Genomic DNA, 7,088 nt, shown 5'->3' on the forward strand with positions numbered 1-7,088 from the left:
AGTAAAGAAACATTCTATATCCAGGATGTGTGATGTTTATCCCTTATGCAAATTTCCAAAGCTACAGAATATTTGAATGAAATGGATTTAAATACTGAAGGAGAGGGGAAAGAGGAATTTAGTGCAGGAAATACTAAGATAAGTGCACACTGGAAAATTTTACAAAAAATAACATACTAGTTTCCTGCCAGTGTACTGTTTGCTTAGACTCAGCACAAAGGAGAAGACATGGATGGTCACACACACACACACACACACACACACACACACGCAGATTTCTAGCTCTCAAAATACACAAGGACAAATACCATTGTCATCACTAAATATGGACAATATTTTCTAAAAACTCAAATTCTGTGGTTATTTTTATCTTTAAAAAAACACTACTGCTTAAATATGTCTCTCTTATAGATACCAATGATAGATGCAAGGATTTGATCATTTTCAATTAGTGAATGACATCAATCTGCTCTGGCTATGAGCTCTCTCAGTTTCATAATGGACTTGCTGATCATCTTTCTCAAAGCCACATACCTTCCATATAACATCTCATCTGATGTGGTTTTAGATAATAGTAGAAGACAGGCATGAAAAGAAATTGCTTATGCTACTTTCCCTCTAGATTCACAGAAGACAGTTGATTAAGTCAATCATACTTGTTTCATTTTCACTAAAGGAAACTTTCTTTTTGTTTTTTTTTTTTTTATTCAAATCCTTCCTCTGATATTCCTTAATAGTTATGTGACCATGGGCAAGTAGTCATTTACTTCCTTTGAGCCTCCAATTGCTCAACTTCAAATTGTGAACAATAATGTCTATACTATATCTTTCACAGGACCATTGAGATACTATATATAAAATGGAATTTTTTTAAGTTAAAAAAATATAAGTCCTGGTATTATTTTTAGTAGCCAGTAACCATTTACTTTTTTTTCCCTTCAACCTATGCTACAAATAGAGATAAAACTACCTTGCAGTTTGGGCAATGAGAAAGGAAACATTTCTATTAACAATAACAAGTTTTATTTTTAAGGAATTTGAATATATGGATCAATCCAGACAGTGCAATGAAATAGTAGAATCTCTGCAACCTATCACTTTAAGGTACAAAATTTTAGCACTGATTGAACTGTTTACTCCATGGCTAGAATGATAAATTATCTATTTTCTGTTATCATAAACTAAGAAGATATAACACCATCCTTCAAAATATTTTTAAGCATTCAATAAATAAATAATTGTATTGGAACTAGATGACTAACATAGATGAACCTGTTGCCCAAAATCACAAGGAGCACATTCATCCATAAATATTTAAATTAGCCATTTTAATGGATAGCCTTACAAAATATCCATAATCAGTAAGCTATGTGAAATTTACCTTTCAAAGTCTTGATATTTCTCTCAGGATTACTTGTTTCTATATGAATGAGAAAAAGAAGATGAGAATAAAATGAAAAATTATGAGAGTAATTATTACTATTAATACCAACACAATCATCATAATTATCAGCATTATGGACTGGAAAGTTTTAAAGTAAAGACCCCTTATTATGGTCATCATGTAGCAATAATACGACATGAAAAATCACTTTTTTCTTTTTGTCACTAAATTTATATTGAAGCTACTCTCAGTGAGACTTAAAGAGCAAGAGTTCATCACCCACTTCTATCATTCAACTACAAAAAGAAACTTTTTTTTATCCATCTGAGTAACAGTTCATAGAATATTGACTATAAAAAATTATAGTAGGATAAAAGTTGGTTCTAGTTGTGTTCATCAACTCTCATAGAAAAGAAGAGAATGAGATATAACAACTGTTGGCAATGACAACAATAATGATAATGATGTGAAATAAAGGCAGAAAAATGATGATGATGATAATAATGATAACAACATAGAATAAAGGCTTAAAAGTAAAAGAAGTTCAGAGTTCTCAATAAGCTATTGCCTTATTTACCTACCAAAATCAGCATACAAAATTGACTGGTAGACATTTCTAAACATTTTTTAATGTTATCTATGTGATGACCAAGTTCCAAAACTGTAATCAAAAATCCTTCCATAGACAACATCCACATGAATTCAACATACAATATATTGAATAGAAATGTGGACTATATGGCTGAAATAAAGTGGATTTATTTATTGAAATGATGAATTTCATAAAAATGTTATGAGCTCATAAATTATCAAATAAATCATTTTTATGGAATCTAGATTTATACATTGAAATTAATATCCCATAGATGTAATAGAAAATTTGTAATTTAGAAACTTTGCAATTAAGTTACAAAAACTCAGCACTTCCCGAATCTTTATAAAAATATGACTAAGTAACAAAAATTATATATCAGAAACTCTATTTTCCGATTAACTGATGACAAGATGAATACAAACTCCAAGATATCAAAGAGACTTCAGTGAATGAATTTGCCTAGAATGTGAACACTGAAGAAAATTAATGTTGAATTGTATTATTTATTAGCAATACTTCTATGAGAATCCATTCATTTTCTATGAATATCAAGCAGTTCAGTTCTCAAGTTAAGATAATTACTCCCAGGCCAGAAGGCATTTAACTGCTCTCAGACCCTTGTCTTTTGTAATGGCAAGGTGAAGACTTCTACTCTTTCTTTTTTCCCCTCCCCAAGGCATATGACAAGCACATACCCTTTTGTCCTTGCTAGGCATATCACATATCATCTAGACTTGGGGTGACCTGATCTAGAATAGGGGAAAAGAGTTAGTAAAACTATGATAGAGACAATGAATATTTTTTTAGACAAAGACTGCTAGAGGAATTTGTGTTTCATAAACTAGCTGACTTTCCATTTCTTAACGTACCAGAGAAGGGTGGGTCAAGTTACATTTCTCTAGTGAAACTCTAAGGATCTACTCACCTGAGTAATAGACTACTTAAAAAGGTGGATTGGCCAAATGGGGAAAAAAGATACATAATAATGTACTGAAGAAAATCATGATTATATCTGGGCAAGTAGAAACTAATGATTCCATTAGATATCAAGATAAAATGAAACAAGATCAAAAGAATGAAAAAAATAGATGAAAATGTGAAATATCTCATTGAAAAAACAACCTCCCTAAAATATAGTTCAAAAAGATAATTTTAAAATTATTGTACTACATGAATTAAAATTTTAAAAAGAACAGACAATATATTTCAATGAATTATTAAGGGAAAATTTCCTCATATCCTAAAACCAGAGGATTAAAAAAAGAAATTGAAACAATCCACTCATAACTTCCTGAAGGAGGTTTCAAAAGAAACACCAAGGAATATTATAGCCAAATTACATAGCTCCCAGGTCAAGGAGAAAATATTTCAAGCAGTAAGTAAAAAAACAATTCAAAATATGGTGGATCCACAGTAAGGATAACATAAGTTTTAGCATCTTCTACATTATAGGATTTGAAGACTTGGAATATGATATTATGGAGGATGAAGAATCTCCTACTCAGAAAAAAAATGAGTATAATCTGTCTGAGGAAAAATGGATATTTAATGAAATTGAGGACTTTGAAGCATTCTTAATGGAAAGACCAGATCTGAATAGAAAATCTGGCTCTGAAATATAAGACCTAAGAGAAGCACAAAAAGGTAAATAGGAAAGAATAATTGTAAAAGATACATTAAGGTTAAATAGTTTACATTCCTTCAGGGGAAGATGATACTTATAATTTCTAAGAACTTTATAACTATTGGGGCAATTAGAAAATTATTCATAGACAGAGGGCATGGGTGTAAGTTGACTATGAGGAGATATCTAAAAAAACCCTAAAATTAAGGAATGAGAGAGATGCACTGCAATAAAAGAGAAAGGAGATGTGGATTGGGGTAAATTATATCATATAAAAAAGGTATAGAAGAGCTTATATAGTGGAGGGGAAGATGGGTTGTGGTATAAAAGGATTGAACATTCCCCTTGTCAAAATTAATAACAAACACATTCATAGTAATGGCAGAAATCTATCTTAACCCATGTGAAAGAAGATAGGAAGGGAATAAAAGAAAAGGGATGTTGATAAGAGGTAAGGCAGATCAGGAGAGAATGTAGTCAGAAGTAAAACTCTTTTGAGGAGAGACAGGGTGAAAAGAGAAAGAATAGGATGGATAGGAGATAATAGAATGAATGGGAATACACAGTAAGCATAACTGTGAAAAAATGTTTATATAAATTTTATTTGATAAAGGCCTTATTTCTCATTTCTCTAAGACATAAATAATGTATGAAATTTCTACAAGTCAGTCCCAGTTGATAATTGTTCAAAGTATAGGAAGAGACAGTTTTAAGAAAAAGAATTCAAGGTTGATGAAATAAAAGTTTCAAATTACTATTGATTAGAAAAAAATTAAAAAAGAGAAATATAAATTGAACTAACTTTGAGGTACTTCTTTATACCCATCAAATTGGGTAATATGAAAGAAAAGGAAAATGACAAATGTTGGAAGCAGTGTAACAAAATTGGGACATTAAAGCACTGTTGGTGGAATTTTGAACTGATCCAACCATTCTGGAGAAAAATTTTGGACTATGCCCAAAAGGCTATAAAATCATGACATACTCTTTGAACTAGACTACTAAGCTTGTATCCCAAAGAGATATAAACAACAACAACAACGATGATGATGACAACAAAAAACCAGTAATGGATATATATGTTCAAAAATATTTATAGTTGTTTTTGTTGCAGTGGCAAAGGATTAGAAATCAAAAGAATGCTCAAGTGGGGAATGGCTGAACAAGTTGTATTATATGATTGTGATGGAATACTATTTGCTATAATAATTGACAAGTAGAATGTTTTCAGTAAAACTGAAAAGACATGAACTGATGCAAAGTGAAGTGAACAGAAGCAGGAGAACTTGCACACTTAAATTAATACTGCAAGATGATTGACTATGAATGACTTAGCTATTTTCAGCAATAAAATAATGCAAGACAATTTTGAAGAATTTCTGATAAAAAAAACATACTATTTACTTGCATGCAGATACTTTTTTAAAACTTTATTTTCTTGGGGCTTTTTTGTTTTCTTTTCTCTTGGTATGTGTTTTCTTTCACAACATGATCAATATGGAAAAAAACCTTTTAAATGCCCTTTTTATATGTGTAACTTATATCTGATTGCTTGTCTTCTCAACGAGGAGGCAAATAAAATCCCATATCAAACAGATATAAGATCTTGAGTTAGGCATTACAGGGTGGTAATAATTCAGTTTAATTTTTAAGATGAGGAAAAATATGGGAACAGATCCCTATTATTGAGTTGATCATCACTGCTATGTTTTCTACCATTAAAGAAGGCTCACACTGCAGCAGGGGGGTGAGGGGGGTGGATTAACTCAAATTGAAATATAAATAACAGATGGGCCTTAATGAGGCCCTCCTCCAACATTTATTTGCATTTTAATTGGGAAAAATGTTAGATGCCCCACAAAATTGTCCAAATGTGAAATTTTGGTTCCCATGAGCCAGAGAAGGAAATTTCTCATGGAGGGAAAAGCAAAAGAGATCACAGAATAGAGACTCTCTTGGAATTGAGTCCATTATCTTTGTTCATGATGATTCTGCATAGCTAGGAGTATTTATGTCAGTCTATAATGATAAATAATATATATATCTATTTGTGTGTATATATAGAAAGATATTTCTACATATATTTATCAACACATCTTTATACATATGTATGTATGTATATACCCAGATATATACCCATATATCTATATATCTATCTCTCAAAGAATCTCTCAAAGTCGGTAATATGCTTAATTATGTATGTGTCTCTGAGTATATGTATACTCAGAGGTATCATTCTTGTTGCTCTGTTACTCAGTAAATATATTTTTGATGCTTTTTTGAAATATGTTCCCTAGAAAGAGAAGAAATGGGTCCTTGATGTAGTATAAGTCCTACACCTTTATAGATTTTGAAATTTGAAACTCCACTTGTCCAATTGGCCCATAACAGAATAGTCACTCCACACAAACAATGCACTTTCTTTCTGAGGCAAAAATGAGTATTATATTGGAGCAGAGTGGTCTGTCTTTCTGAAATTGTCCATATTGCCTCCATAATTTCCTTCAGGTAACACTTTTATATAAGTTAAGGTGCTAATATGATAAATATTTCTTTTTTCTCCCTTATATTGCACTTTAATTTCTGGTTATGCCTACACATACATTCCTTGAAAAACCATTCCAACCTCTGTGATTCTGTTAGAGTATAGAATCTCAATACAAATATAGATTGAGACCCTTCTCTGCTTTAGCCCATTCACTTTGAAAACTGCTACAGGACAAAATTCATCATATTCCATGTCACAACATTTGGTGAATCTCTTTGAAATTAATTGGACTAGTTTCTAGACTTCATTGGATCAAGATTCAATGCCTTGGCATTTTCAGGAGGCTTGCCAGAGGCAGGAGTAAGTTGGTATAGACTTTAATCTTATCTATTATTCTTACCCTATACCTGAAATTATTGTGTATGTCTTGACTTATCTATCCATGCCCCATCCTCAATAAAAAATGAAATCATAGGCTGTACTCATTTTGGTTTATTATTTCTCAGAGCTTGACACATGGCAGGAATTTGGTAGATGATTTCATAATTTAATTGAACTCACTGACACCGCTACCTCTCTATAAACTGCAGGGTCCCACTGCCATTTTATGCTTCTTCCTATGAAAAAAATTTCCTTCTGACTTACGTCTTCACTCTACTGCATTTCATCCTTCACTTAGCATTATTTCTAAAACACAGGTCTAACAAGTCACTCTCTCTCCCCTAAAACACAATAAACATGAGGGGTTTCTTATTACTTTCAGTTTCAAATATAAAATTCCCCATTTGGTTTTTAAAGTCTTTTTTATCCTGGTTCCTTCCTCTGTTCCTGGTCTTCTTACATCTTATGCCTCAACAATTACTCTGTGATCTAGTGAAACTAGCCTCCTTGCTGTTCGTCATATTGTACACTCTGTCTCCCAACTTGGGCCATTATCATTGGTTGTCCCCATTCTGGGAATACTCTCCTGACTTATTTCTGCCTCATGAATTCCTTG

The sequence above is a fragment of the Gracilinanus agilis genome, chromosome 6, assembly GCF_016433145.1.
Source record: "Gracilinanus agilis isolate LMUSP501 chromosome 6, AgileGrace, whole genome shotgun sequence".
NCBI classification, from domain to species: domain Eukaryota; kingdom Metazoa; phylum Chordata; class Mammalia; order Didelphimorphia; family Didelphidae; genus Gracilinanus; species Gracilinanus agilis.